The sequence below is a fragment of the Cyrtonyx montezumae genome, unplaced genomic scaffold (genome assembly GCF_038088225.1).
Source record: "Cyrtonyx montezumae isolate F1298 unplaced genomic scaffold, pur_monq_1.0 scaffold_5, whole genome shotgun sequence".
NCBI lineage: Eukaryota > Metazoa > Chordata > Aves > Galliformes > Odontophoridae > Cyrtonyx > Cyrtonyx montezumae.
Window position 1 is genome coordinate 14102810 of NW_027072056.1, and position 15268 is coordinate 14118077.

At 49.5% G+C, this 15268-nt stretch overlaps 1 protein-coding gene across 1 annotated transcript in view; it reads left to right on the forward strand.

The window, feature by feature from the left end:
- Positions 1 to 2415: 2415 nt before the first annotated feature.
- The window catches only part of TFRC (transferrin receptor), a 118328-nt gene continuing 105475 nt past the window's right edge, over positions 2416 to 15268 (forward strand). Inside the window, exon 1 of the mRNA XM_065748014.1 lies at positions 2416 to 2424. The gene's annotated coding sequence lies outside the window, so the exon portion shown is untranslated. The remainder of the gene's footprint in view (positions 2425 to 15268) is intronic.

The window sequence follows — 15268 nt, forward strand, 5'->3', positions numbered from 1 at the left end:
ACAGGGCTTTGTCCAGCATGTAGTATGGTCAAAGCCTTTCTACGAGGGATCCCACAGTACTGGTTCAGACACTCACTGCTCCCTGTCTCCTGGTCCAAATGGTTCCAGTCATAGTTTTAGGGGAGAGAAGACCTGCTTGACTTGGCGAACCCTTGTAGAAGGCTAAAACTGAGACTCTGGGTGGCCAGCCCTCCCATCTCCCTCCACCAAAGCCACCATATCACAGCTATAAGGGAAGGGATGGTTTTCTAACTCAACGTGAACTGGAAGATGATAGCTCAATCCCTGGTATTCACTGCTCGTCATTATATGTGATCCGTTCAGAACAAAGGCATCCCACATCCTGGCTGTGGGCTGCCAGCTGCTTGCATTTCCTCAACCTCCCTTCAATTATTGTCTCGTCGTAGAAACAGAGTGTGTTCCACCACGACAGCATATGTGAAGGCTGCAGCAACGAGGAACAAGGTTTCCTACAGCTCTGGTTGGTGGAAACAGCTCTGTTTCCAACAACCATCTCTCCCAGATCTGTAACTCTTAACCCGGGGCCAGCAGCAGGCACAACAGCAGCTCACAGCGGGTGTCATTAAGCTGCTGCCGCGGGAGGGTCGTGGCTCACACTGCCAGAGCATCTCAGCACCCACCGCACGCAGAATTGATGCGCAGTGTTATTGCTGGTGCTGCTGTAGTGGAGAGGAAACAAACGTGTTGCATTAGCAGCCGAGGTGGGTCAGCAATGCGATAATTGAGTACAAGAGCTATCCAGAGGGGGGTAATAGAATAACAAGCAATCAGCTGCAATACAGGAAGAATAAATTAGGCAGCGTGTGTCTGCTCGCATCCAGGCACAATTAATGTCGTTAGTCCTGAGAGATGATCTGACTTTCAGGGGATAACTCAATCAGACAAGTGGCTTGGCTGAGAGGTGCTGGGTCCCAAAACCCAGGTACTCAGAGATCCAGAATTTGCTCCCAGCTTGAAACACACTGCTTACAGCTTTCAGCCAAACAGCTGAGTTGCCTCTTGCCTGCGAGTGATATTTGTCACTCTATAAATTAATCACCTTCAGTCCATTCCTCAGCCGGAGCTGTTAAGATCCGGAGAGTCTGGGACAGTTTAATCTACAGTAAACAACTCCACAGGAGCTCTTCTTATTTCTGCCACGGTTTTCATTTTTCCTTCTGTATCACACACACAGAAAAATAAATAAATGGTTATATTAATACTATCCTGATGTTCCGTCTCGGGAGCAGGACTTCAAAGTGATTTCACGGTCTAGCTCACTCCTGAAAGGAAATAAATCACAAAGTCAAAGAGGTTGGTGGCAGAGCCGTGGTGGGGATTGTTAAAAAAAGCTGTTTTCAGCCTTTTCCATTTTCCAGGAGCTCTCCCAAAGACTACCCGAGGGAGACATTTATTCTGTATTGCTGCTGGGAAGACACATGGAACAGCCCAGGCTCCTTCTGCACTGACTGATGTGACAGCACAGGGCACCATGGGCAGCAGGGGCCATGGGGCTGGGATGCTGATGGGCAATAGGGAGCATGGGGGCTGCAGCCATGCTGGCTGTGCCCAAGCTGATGCACTGGGGCAGTTTTCAGCCCCTGTTCCCTCCCAGCATTACCCCAAAAATGCAAAAAAGGGACCTGATTTTTGGAATTCGTCCATCTCTCATCAAGTTTGATGCCCCAAGCAGAGCGTCTGGATAAATTTGTGTACTTTCTGACTTGGAGAAAAAGAGACAGACCCAGTCAGCTGTGGTTTGAAGTGGGATGGGTATTCCTGGGCTCTCATCTGCACAGTGGGGTTCTCAGGAGAGCATCGAAGGTTGCTTTCTGCAGTGAGCCAGAACCACTGCCAGCTAAAGGAGAGCTCCAGGAGAACAGCTAAGCTAATGCATGAGCAATAGTGGTGCTGATTAGTGTACTGTCAGCAGTGAGGCCTCCCACACAGACAGCTCTGTCTGCACTCCCTTCCCTTGCATCCTCAAGGATGCTACATTCATTAGCGTGTTTCTGTGCTTGGTGCCCTCCATCCCTCACCTGGGGTCCCGCACTTGTTTATTCAAGCTCAATGCTGAGGCAAATAACCCACCTACGTGGCTCTTCACACTGCTGGAGAGATGCTCTCTGCTCTAGGTTAAAAGCAGCAGCTCCAGCAGCGCTTCATCCTCGAGGGAGCTGGGGATGGGGTCAGGGCTGGGTACCACACATCCTACACCCGGAGACATCACACATCTCCAAGAGATGCTCTCTGCTCCCACCTTCTGGCATCTGTGGAATGGGTCTCTTAGTTGATGAGGTTTTTAAATGGTGGGTCTGGGTCTCTACGTAGCAATTTTTGCCCACTGCTGCAGGAAGAAACAAGAGTTTAGAAGGGATTGTACAATGGGCTCCACTCTCTGAATGGCTTAGGAAGAAGAGATACGTCCATTGGCCATACAGAGACACCCTGGCTGGGAGCATGCCCTCACCCCTCATTCTAATGTAGCCCCAAAGGCAAAGAGGATCCCCTCCCACACATATAACCCTCCTGAGAAACTGAGGAAGACCAAGTCCTGAAGTCTCTAAGGCCACTTTGGTCTTAATAGGTGGGAATTCAGTCTTCCATAAGACATGACTCCTTTTACTCGAGGACCATTTCTTTTCATTTCTTTTCTGAAAGAGTGGTCAGGCACTGGAATGGCCTGCCTAGGGAGGTGGTTGAGGCACCATCCCTAGCGCTGTTCAAGAAGCGTTTAGATGAGGTGCTAAAGGACTTAATTTAGTAGTTGGGTAGAGATAGTGATAGGAGGATGGTTGGACTAGATGATCTTATAGGTCCTTTCCAACCTTATGAACTTATGAACTTATGAACTTATGACGTCTTGCCTTGGTCTCATAGAAAACCCATAGCAGGCTGAAGTGAGCTCTGAACAGAGCTGGGCTTTGCATTCTTAAATGTGGTGCTCACCAGTCACAAAAGGCTGAACTGAGGCTGATCCAAGTGCAGCTGCAGGGCTGCAGTGAGAGGGCACTGGCAGCACCCAGCAGAGCTCTGTGACTCTGTAGAGATCCCTGTCCTCCCTCAAGGCCACCCTCCTTTTACTCGAGGACCATCATAAAAGCACAGCACTGTCTGTGTCTCCACAGCCTGGGGCTGGTAGGGATGTGGCTGCCGACATGGAGGAATCATGGAAAACAGCCGCAGTTCTGAGCTGGATTTGGGTCAGTCCCAGGGAGGTTTCACTAAGGGAGCCCCAACCCCCTGTGCTCATCCTCATTAGCAGATCCTCTGCCAAGCAGTGGGCTCCGTAGGGAGCTAGGCAGGATGGATTTGGGAAGCGACACGTGCAGAGGATGCCCCAGCTTTGTCTTGGCATCCCAGGCTCCCAGAGGAGAGCAGTGATAGCATCCCAGTGGTTCAACAGCAGCCAGGCTTGTTTCCTCGCTCTGATGTGCCCTGACATAAGGGAGCCCGGGATGCACAGCATGAGGTGGGGATCTGGAGGTGGGAGCCCCTAGGAAATGAGCCATGTCCCCCCTGATTGCCACCTCCAGCTAGAAAATGGGCCTTTCAGTTCTAATTAAAAAACAAAAAAAAAAAGAAGAAGAAGAAGAGGGAAAGATCCATATGCGTGTGTGCATAGATATAGAAAGCAGTTGCAGCCCCCACGGAGCGAAAGGAATAAATAAAAGAGTGGGAGAATGATTCAGTAGCAAAGGCTGGTTGAGTGCGTGCCCATTAGCACAGCTTTGAGAGGAACGGGACTAATGACACCGGGGTAATAAAGTCATTAGAGCGAGCAGCCGGAGCGGTGCTTACACCTGTAATGCTGCGGAGCCGCTGAGTAGATGGAGTTCATCCCAGTGACCGTGGCTGCCTCTCCTAAAGTAATTATTGACAGATCCGAGAGCTGTTTGCTCTGTGTTTAGTAATCAATTAGAATGCAAACACTCTCCAGGCAGGCAGGAGAGAGGGGATGTTTCTGTAGCTAATTATTGAAATGCTTAGGTGACAGGATAACGGATTTCAGGAATTCTGTTGTATTTAAAGCCTGGCTGCGCCTCACGATGTGGAAACGATCTGAGTCTCATTTTAAAATTTCCATCCCAGCGAGAATTCGCTCAGTGAGAGAGGGGAAGTGTCTGCAGATGCGTCATTAAGAGCACACAATAAAACGTGGCGTTATTGCAGTGCTGTGAGCTGGCTGGGGGGCAGGGAGATGCCAAGAGAGCTGGGGACCTTCCGACCCAATGCAGCAGGAAGGGTGTTGGGAAGGCATCTGAAAAACCTGGGTGTAGTGGATGCAAGAGGAGGACCCTGAGCAGGATCAGGCATAAGCAATAGAGAGAGGTGCACAAAACCTGAGTTGTGTCTGTCCTTCCCCCTCACTGCGGGTGGTCCCCAGGGCTCTGAGCTGTGGTTTTCCCTAGAGCACAGCACAGGGGGCAGCAGGAGACATGACATCCCACTGCTAACCCTATGGACATGATAGCAGCTAGGACCATCAAAGCCATCCCACATGCTTGGCCATTCCCATCTCCCTGCCCACATGGAGCTGGCATCTGCTTGTCCATCCTCCTCATACCTCTGTGTCCCATTATCCATCTCTGAAACCAGCTTGTCTTCCAGCACTCTTCACACAGCAAAACGCCATTGATTTCAAAGCCAGTTTTCCAGTTCTGCTATTCATTTAGCATGAAAGGGATGGTATGCACGCTGCCTCCCTCTCTGCTTATCACTCAAGAGATGTTTACACAGTGAGAGGCATCTGTTAAGACAACAGCATCTTTCTCCATAGCAATTTGTTGTCCTCAAAAAAAAAAAGGACTGGGGCAGTTTAATATCTTGTTAACGAGTCTGTCAAACAGACCGTGATGGCCAGGCAAAAATACAGAATAAAAAGTGGTGCTGATATTGAAATCAATGGGAGCTTAACAACTTTATAAAATGGCATTTTTCCCATTGGGTGTCAATTAAGCTGTCAGACTTAATAGGCCTGTCCCAGAAAAAAAAATACCTTCAATAAATAAATGGCTTAGATAAATACATTAATAACCAGTATGTACTAAGGGCTCCTCTGTTCTGTTATTTTTTATCTTTTTTTTCTCCTCTCTCAAGTTTACATAACTGTCTGAGAGCTAAAAAGCACTTAATTCTCTCCTAGCATATGGCTATTAAGAAGGATTTACTGTAGAAAGTGCTTTCTGACATGTGGCTAATAAAGCCTGAGCATGTCTCGGCTCTTTAATAGGTACTTGAACTGCTGCTGCATTGCCACGCTGCTGCTGCTGCTGCTCCCTGCCAGCCCCACGTTCATGGAGCAAACTTGGGCAGTGCCGGCGTACTTTTTCCTCTCCACTCCCCATCCCTTTCTTCCAGGGACATGGGGTCAGCACCAATGGGTACAGACAGTGCTCCCAGCTGCCACCACCGTGATTTTCTGCCGGCCCCAGAGCCTTGCCCGTGTTTCCATCACCCACGGTGACAGCACCCATGGGAATAACGTTAGGGAGCTTAAAATATATGCTCCAAAGGCTCTGCTCTGAGTTTTTATCCCTCGACTCAGCCATATCTCATTTATCTGCCCTACAACTCAACTGGAGGGCTGGATGCCAGCATCAAGCCAAGAGTTTCTCCTGCTCTGGGTTCAAGCAGCAACAGAGAGTCCCAGAATGGCCAGAAATCCCCTTGGTTGAGTCTGGATCTGGGACCTCGGAGGCTCCATGGCTGTGCTAACTGAGTGATTGCCTGGTAGTTAAGTGATGCCCAAAGCACTCTCAGCCCTCTTTCATTTTACAAAGCACTGCATCTTTGCTCCTCTTGCAACAGTTTTCTCAACAAATACCCCTCTTTCCATCTGGATGAAGTCTATGTTGGCTCTCCTTTCCAAGCCCCACTCAGTGTCCCACTGAGCCCATCAATAGCCCCTCCTGGGGGCACTGGGCAGTGTGGGGCTTGTGCTGCAGTGAGGAAGGTGCCCATCCGTGGATGCCATTCCCATCAGAGCAGTACCGACTGTATGTCACAACAAACCCAGAGCCCTACAGAGCAGGGCATCTGCAGCCTCGCCTCAGGGCACACACACATGGAGGTCCCACATCACAGGGCTCCACGACACAGCAGAACCCCCCAGGGCTGAGCTGACGGGTACGAGTGGAGTTTTATATTCACAGCCATGGCAGCTACTAGGGATTTACATTTCTGCAAACACTTTGATTTCACCACGTTTCCTTTCATTCTTCCCCCGGGGAAGGGCCACAAGGGGAGGTTTTTATCCTTTGCTTTTCAGCAAAGCTTCCAGCCCTCACGTTCCAATTTGGCATGTTTGCTTTTTCCCTTTCCCCTCTCCATTTTCCTTCAAACGGAGAAAACAAAGAACCAACATCCTCCCCCACCTCCACAACCAGCTCAGGAGAGCCCTGCACCCACCCCAGGCATTTTCCCTGTGCTCTCTCCCCCACTTTTTGCCAGGAAATGGAGCAGCATCACATGCAGATGGGCCACCATGCTGCCTGTCCATCTGTCCCTCTGTCCCACACGTCCAGCTGTCCTCTGCCACTTTTTGGCCACTGATCCTCACAGCTGGCAGTGATGGCAGCCCTGCTCCTGCAGGCAGCCTGTGGGCCAGATGCTGCATGGATCTGTGCTGCGGTAATAAGCATAATTAATAACAATAACATGCCTGCAAACCATGGTGACAGCAGGCACTGATCTTTCATAATACTTTTAAGACAGGAAGAGGAGAATTCTGCCACACAAGCCCTGCTCTATATCAGTTTGGAGCCAATACTTGGAGGAGGCAGAAGACCTCTTAAATGCTGTGCAAATTTATTTTTCATTGAGCCAAGTTCTATCAAAAGCTCCAGTCCTCATGTTGCCTCTGGATTGGCTTTGTCCAATGCTGTGTCTCCAGTGTTAGGCAGCAGATCCCCCCCGCCCCCCCGCACTTTGCAGGCAGAAAACAAGCAGGAAAATGTTAATGCGACGTGATTACAGCTGTCCCACCAAGGGGAAAGGATGTCCAGCTCTGCAGTGTTGCTCCTGTGCTGCTGCGGTGAGCCAGAGGTGTTTGTTCTGTGTGCTGCAAATCTGCTGCAGTGGAGCTCCCCACATATGCATGTTGCCCACTTCATCCCTGGCTCTATCTGTTGGTTTCCCATTTAAACCAGTTTTACCCTCACAGTGAGCAAGATGCTCACCCTACAGCACTGAATGGTTTTCAGGGGTGCTTTTTTGACCCCATGACTCCTCTGGGCAGAGGTGACTACTCTGTTTCTGCTCTGTCTCACAGCCCCCTGCCTCAATTTTCCCACCTATAAGATAAGGGTTAGATAATTCCTGCAGAACCATGGGGATGAATTGGGATGTTTTCAAAGCTGAGGCAGCCAGTGGGTGCCTTGACACTGCAATAAGCCTTTGTGAAGCCAGCAGAGGTGCTCCAATGGGTGCATCACAGAGACAGCAGAGGCTGCTAGAGCAGTGCTGCTGTTGGTTTTTTTTTGCTGGCCCTACAAGCAGGGGCTGCAGAAGGGTCCTGGTGGGATGTCAGCATTGATGGGCCCCTCCACCCCAAGCTGTGGGACCGTCTCCCAGAGTAGTCACTGCAGCTCAGCAGCTGAGTGGGCTCTGCCGCAGCGGCCACATCTCCTAATTACACTAACGAGGTGTGCAAGTCCCCCAGAGAAATCTGGTATTAAAACACGTCACTTGAGGAGGGTTTTAATTGGTCTGGAGGCTACCAGAGCCTCTCACAGGTCCTGCTCCCGTCTGGGCACAGAGGCAAGGCCAGGTGGCAAGTCACAGCCAGGAGGGGACATGGGGTGACCTCCACAGGGGCAGGCAGCAGTTTGCAGCCACATTACTGCAACCCTCAGAGGCACTCATGGAAAATCATAGCTTGCTCCTTGGAGAGTGTGCTGCCCCCACACTGTTCCTCCGTGGCTGTCAGTTACCCATTAGCTGCCCCACATCTCACTCCTCTCTTGCATGCTCTCTCTGTCCCCCATCCCTTGCCTCCCAGTCTACTCCCACAGAATGCCACCATGCCTGGGCTCAGCGTCTCTGCCAGGAGCTGCCCATAACCACATGCTTCCATGTGCCCAAGTGCAGAAATCCCAGGGCTCCCCTTTCATTCAGAGAATGGCGATACCTGCCACAATAGCCTGTTCCAGAGGAGTTAGATATCATCTGTGGTAACTCATTTGTGTTCGCTTTATCAAGAAGGCAACCTTGGGAGGAGCAAAATAAAATTGCTAAAGGAAAGATATCTTTTCTTGACAAGCACCACGAGGCCCCGCTCTGGGAGCTGCTGCTGCTGCATTAATAACCCCAACAGACCAACATTTTGGGTTTTGGGCTCTTGTTTCCCTGCAAGGATGACGCAGCATGACACAGAGTACCTGGGGACCATCTCCATGCGTAAGCTGCACAAACACAGCATCCTGCCCTTCTCTCCTAGAAAGGACCTTGTAGAAGGACTGTGCCCCACACGTATCTCCCTTGGTCCTTTTGGCAGTCACAGAGCCCCAGGTGCTGCAAGATGTGACACCAAAAAAAAAAAAGAAAAAGAAAAAGAAGGGAAAAATAGACTTTATGAGGCTTTTGATTGATGCGCACATAGTGAGAGCTTCATTGCAACCTGAGCTGTGTACCAGCTCAAGAGGAATCACACAGATCTCTCCTGCTTTGGCAAAAAGACCAGCTCCAATTAGTGCCAAGCACTGGAATAAAGTTGTACATTCCCACATTAGGTATGTCTGAGTGCTGGTGCCTGTGCATACCTAATCCACATGGAGCATCCCTAGAGGGGTAGAAAAGTGAGAGTGGATTTGGGGATAAAATAGAGTGCGTGTACATCAGTGCATGGATGACTTCAGAGCTCAAGAGGATGGATGGATGGATGGATGGATGGATGGATGGATGGATGGATGGATGGATGGATGGATGGATGGATGGATGGATGGATGGATGGATGGATGGATAGGCAGATAAATGTATTTGCCAAACAGTAAAATCAAATCCCCAGAAACAAGTTGTTTGAAAACTCTCAGCACTGTCTGGTCTGAAGTCACGGTGGCTGTCTGCTGTTGGGCTCAGGCTCACAGAAATTGAACAGCTTTTACAAATCTCCCTCATCATGCTAAAGGGGTAAACAAACAGAACTGCCTGCTTCTCTAACTTGGGGTAAACTTGTCCATCAGATGATTGGGAATCTGAAAGTAATGGGAGTTTCAGAAGCCGGTCATTATCTACTGGCTTTGCGTTTGTATTCTGTGTTAATCCTTTCTTTGTTTCAACCCAGACAAAAACAAGGCTTCTTTTTTTGGGGGGGAAGGGGGGGGGGGGTTTGGTGCATGACTGATATTTTTTAACACTGCAAAAAGTACTGTAGGGGAAGATGATTTTTACTTCTCCTGCTGAGGAAACTATTAATTGAAGCGAGGAATGATTCCCCTTATCTTTATTTCAAGTGCAGAATACTGCATCATGCACTGAGCTTAGTGTTGTAATTCCCTTCCACATCTGCAAGACTAACATAATCTTTCTCCAGAAAAGCTGTAGGCAAGATCAAGAAAGCTTAACATACGTTACGTATAAGTGTACAAAATTGTTCATATTTCAAGTGTAGGTAGAATTTATCCATTCCCTCCAAGTCTGAGTGCTGAGCACCAAGCATGACAAGCTGATCACTATAATTAACATTTTCTACAACAGTTTTAAGGAAATACATTTATTTTGGCTTCTTTGAGTTTTTGTTCTTACTTTCAAAAGTAACTACTTGCTATCTTAAGAAAAGCCTGCAGATGAGGCAGAGACAGAAACTGCTCATTCAGAACATTCCTTATTATGGAAATGTTTGACTGCCCTTTTGGGATTATTTCAGAGGAATTAGGTACACAAGACTGGAAGGGAAAAAAGGGTTCAAGCCACATCCCCTGAAATCTCAGCCTCAGGGCATCCGTGTGATGCAAGAGTCCCTACAGCATCTTGCCCGCACCCCACATGTTGGAGCTGGGTCAGAAACACCATTCACATCTATCCCACAGCTCAGGGAGAGGGAAGAAGAGAAAGGAAAGGTGTCCCCAAAAATGCCTGAGATCACTGCTTGGAGTGATGCAGAGCTGAGCAGCTCGGGAGATGTAACACTCAGTATTGACGACCTCAGGGTCTTACCCTTCTGCTCCACGCTGAGCCCAGTTCTGTTGAAAAGGGTTTGTGCTGCAGTAAGACCTGCTGGCTGGGTTGGGAAGCATTGGGAGAAGGGGGATGCACCATGCTCCTCGACTGCCTGCTCCAGGTAGGAGCCACCTTGTTAAAAATGCATGACTCACACAGTGATCTGCCTCAGCCCACAGCTGCTCACTCACCTGCTGCTTTCTCTGCCTTCCCACAATGCCTTCCAGCACATAGTGCATCTCCCCTTAGCTCTGCCATCAGCTCACCCCCAGGCTGCCTGCCAATGAGACAAGCAGAGGTCTTGCTGAAATCCCAATTTCACCATCTGTGCCATCCGTGCAGCAGATGGACAGGCTAGATAGAGGTCCTGAGCAAAGGCCCATCCGAGCCCTGGATTTTGATGAGCTGTCTATCAAACCCATTAGCAGGGCCAGCTCTGTGTACAAGCAAATGAGATTGCTGCCTGGCCAACAAACTGATGAGAATGGTCTTACAGCTGTGGACCCACTGCTCCCTTTAGCAAGGCCAGCACTGTGCAATCAGACTGCTGCCAGGAGATGGGGCAGAACATCGCCCATGGTGGCTCCATCCCTGTGGAAGAAGTGGCCTCAGACAGGGACAGAACATAGTAATCTCCTGGCTTTGTCCTCTGTGTGTTTGTTCCTATTCCTGTAGCAAGACGATCCCAACTCTGCTTTCACCAAGAGCCATCACTTGGACATAGTCTATTAATGCAAGACCTGAAAGTTCAGAAGGCTCTCAATTAGCAGAGACCACAGCTCCAGTGGCAAAGATCCAAGGCATCGGTGATGGAGATTGCTTGAATGCCAGCTAACCCACTTTTGACCTTTGGGACATACTCCAGAGCGACAACTATGACTGTATCACCCAGAATCCTGGCTGTAGGATGAAAGGATCAGCAAGCAGCTTTTAAGCCCCCAGCATCTCTCTCCTGCAGCCCTGTCCCAGATGAAAGCACAAGTTTTTCTCCTTTTGACTCAACAGAACCAGTAGTAGAGCGGAGGGGCAAACGAGCTTCCGTTCTGCCTCGCACATTAGCAACAAAACATGACTGACTGTGTCCTGATTGCAGACACTTTATTCTTGGTGACAGCGTGGTGGAGGCACAAAGGATACAGCTGGATTTGCAGAGCCCAAGATGAGCTCTGCAGAACTGATAATTAGAAGAAATCATCTTTTTGACTTGTGAGCTGAGCACATTTGAACTGAGATCAGTGAGGGGGAATAAATATGAAAACCAATTATGTCATTTGAACCAAGCCACTTTCCTGATTATAATCACCTCCCCATACGGGCATAAGAAAGGTGAAAAAATGCCCATGTCAAATTATTAAGTGAATTAGGGTGACCAGACTGCGCTTAATGACTCTGTCGCTAGTAGAATGTAAGGAAGTTGTCTGATGGGATTCTGAAGTCAGACGTGCACTGAGAGGGATAATTGGAGCATCGAGATGAAGATTTATGGCACCGTTGTGGCAGAGGACGCGGTGTAGCTTGTACAGCACTGCTGTGCTCCAGCAGGAGCTCTTACTGCTTCCGAGGAGTGGAGCAGTGACAGCAGAGCCTGCATTTGTTCTGGAGGACAGCATCTTGCCAGAAGGTTTCATTGTGGTGGAACCCATCGTTACACTGCCCAGTGGTCCAGTACCACTCCTGGCATCCTAGTGGTGGCTCCTGGGTGGCAGGAAACAAAAGGAGGGCATTTCACTTGGAAATGAGAAGGATGCACCCCCAGCCTACTTACCACCTGAGAATCCTGTAAGATGCTGAGCATCCTCAAAGACGTGCCCAGCTTCTTCCCTAGAACACATTCAGATTTCTGAGACCGTCAGCTGCAGGGCTGCTTGCTGGCTTTGGCTGTGGAGGCACAGATGAATCCTGTGCTTCAGAGCTTGCTGAGCAGTGCTTAGGCACTTAAGCCTGCCGAGCTTCAGCAGCTGAGTTACCTCCTAGTGGAGATGTACTTAAAAATTCCTTTTTGATCCTTTGGTAGCTACCCACCAGAGATCCCATGGAATCTGAACTAAATACCATTAGGGGACCTTTAATCTGCAGCATTTCCAGCAGAACCAGCTGGTCCCTCTCGAGCTCTCATTGACCAGAGTGTCTCCAGCACACATATCCCTCCCACTGGAGTGCAGGCAGAAGCCCAGTACGCAGCAGCTCAGCTTGGCCAGGTTCCCCTGCTGGCAGAGGGGAAAAGCCAGCCTGCGCCAGCCCAGGGGCTGAGCCAATGTTTGTGTGCAGGGAGGAAATCAAGGAATTTGGATGGCTTTTCCCAGCAGAGTGCCAGCATCATCACAGAGCCTACAAACAGCCATCGCTGTCCTCCATCCACAAAATGATTCAGAGAGGAATGAGTGCTCATGTCTGTCAAACTGCTTAATCTCTCTGGCTTAAGCTGCCTGTACAAATTGGAAGGCTAGCTAGATGTTCCCCAGACTTCTTGTGACTTCATCTTATCCTTTTATTAAGATGAGGAAGTTTATTTGAATCTTTTGCTCTTTACAAATCCCCTTGTGTGAAGGCAAGGTGGTGCTTTAGATGAAATCTCCATCCTGAGGTGCTCAGAAGAGAGATGGACTCCCTTCCCACAAAGGTTGTAATGACACATGGTATTGAAAACTTGTACCAAAGTGTCTGGGTGACCTATGGAGCTCCAGTCTCCACACCTGCTGCTTCCCTTCCCTTGAGACCAATAAGCCACATCTCTTCAGCCCTGCAGAAGGAGGCAGAAATCTCTCATTCTTGGTGCTGGATGTATAAAGATATGCAAATTTCCACTTGAAATGGAGGACAGGAAAAGAGTTCCCTCTAAGTGCTTGAAGATATTGGCTGCTCTGACAGCCTCTGCTTGGATGCATCACTTGTTCTTATTTTAACTCTGTTTAACAGCATGTTAATCAGCAGCACTCAGAAGGAGCATGTACCAATCTCAGCTCTGCAAGGGACAGTGTGCTTCAGGGGCCCCTGGGAAGAACACTGAAGGCTCTGGGCAGCAGCATCCAGACCAACTGTGCCATGGGTTAGTGGGCATGGTGGGGATGAGTTGATGGTTGGATTAGATGAACTTGGAGGTCTTTTCCAACCTTAATGATTCTATGATTCTATTAATCAGAAAGTTCCTGGCCCCAGTCACATGCCCCATGCAAGGAGCAGCACCCAGCAATGTAGTGCACCCCTTCTTGAGCCCTGCAGGGCCCAGCTATGGTCCCACAGAGCAGGTGCTGGGGGTGAGTCACTTCCTTGCTCGGTTTTTCCCAGGCATTGCTCAGCAAAGGGAAAAAATGCTCCTTTTGTCGATGAGACACCCGACTGGGAGCCGTGCCAGTTTTCCTGTGGCCTTGGGGGACTTCCTTGACATTGGTGAGTGGCTGAGGTGCCTAAATACCTTTCTGTAGCCAGATTTCCATGTGCCTGGATCTCTAACCTCTGTCTTACGCACAGTCCTCATAGACTGTATATATTTTGGAGCACGTCTTTTACTGGCACCCCAGAGCCCGCTTGGTAGTGTCACAGTAAGCCGTACTGCATGCCACAAAGGGCAGGGGTGGAAGCCGAAGCAAAGCAGCTCTCATTAGCAGGGATGCCAGAGGAGCTGCCACGTTCTGTGACAAGGAGCCCTGTGATCCCCTTGCAGGACGCAGGCATGCCAGCAGGGAAGCGCTGTCCGACAGCACAGCCTCTGGTTCCTGCTGTGATGCAGAGGATGTCGGCAGAATCAGGTGTTGGATCCAGCTCTCTGTTTCTGTATCTCTCCGTGTTTTCATACTGCAGAGCCTTCCCTCCTAGGTATCTTGCCAGCAAGTTGCGGTGACTTTGGCTTAGTCTTTGGGAAGTGGGGAGTGGGAAGTGGAGCATCCCGTAAGCAATTAGCAGGAGGAACACGTGCATTGCAGATGGTTAATCTGCCTGCTTTCATGTGAACAAAAGAGAAGTCCCTTGAATGAAAGGAATCGGGTAACTTTAATGCAAGCTACAGTAAATGCAAATTAATTCCACAAATAAAGAAGCTTTCCTTCTTGGAGCCAAGAAAACATTTCTTAAAGTCTGTATTTTAGATATACAATAATCTCTTTTATACCTCAGAAAGCCGTCCCTGCCGTGAGCAGTCTGGTATCTCCCTTGCAGACAGCAATCAGCTCATCACCAGCACTCAGGGATGAATATTAATGTCGAGTTGTTCTCCTTGTGTTCAGGCACATCCAGTCATGGGGCTGGAGCCAGCTCCCCTGGATCTGAGCTCTGGGGCACCCTAAGTGCTCATCATGGACCCACTGCCCTCCTCAGCACTAGAGTGGGTGGGATTTGGAAGCTGCAAAATGCTGCATCCATTCAGATTGCCCCACGGAGCTCCTATGGAGATGGACAGGACCATGTGTCCCCATGGGGACATCCTCAGCTGCTCTGGGACACCCTGAGGCAGAGCTTTCACCTGGCAGGAGGGCATGGTTTGTTGGGGACTGAGGGCATGGTTTATTGGGCATGGTGCTGATGGTCAGCGGTTGGATTGGATGGACTGAGGGGTATTTTCCAGCTTTAATGATTCTGTGATTCTACAGCTGAGACAAACTGAAAGCTGGGGCACAGCAGCACTTCCAGCAAAGCCTCTGATGCTCCCAGTGCTGGCTCTTTCCACCTTGAGCTCAAGGAAGAGCCATGAAATCTGAAACAGTGTCAGGCTTCTCAGCCTTTTCCAGCATGACAGATTTTGAAGTCAGTGAAGCTGATGGCATTTGTATGGATTTGGTTACAGATGAAACAAAGAAACCCATCCCTGGAGAGAGAGCTTGCAATGAGAAGTAAAGGCAGTGTGTGAGATGGAGAGGAGGGAGCACAGTGGGGGTAGAGGAAAGGATGCAAGGCAAAAGATGTCTTTAATTTCTTTCCCCTTTAGGCTCATTATTAGCACCCTGTCAAATCCCTGGCTGCTGCTGCAGTGTCAGAGTGCAAATCGGGAGCAGAGTCCATTGGGACACCTGCAGAAGTCCCATCTCTCATAGCAGCTCTAAGAGAAGCAGAGATGAGGAAACAACAAGGGGCAGCCAGATTCAGCCCCTGAGCATGGAGCTTTTGTCATAATTTTGCC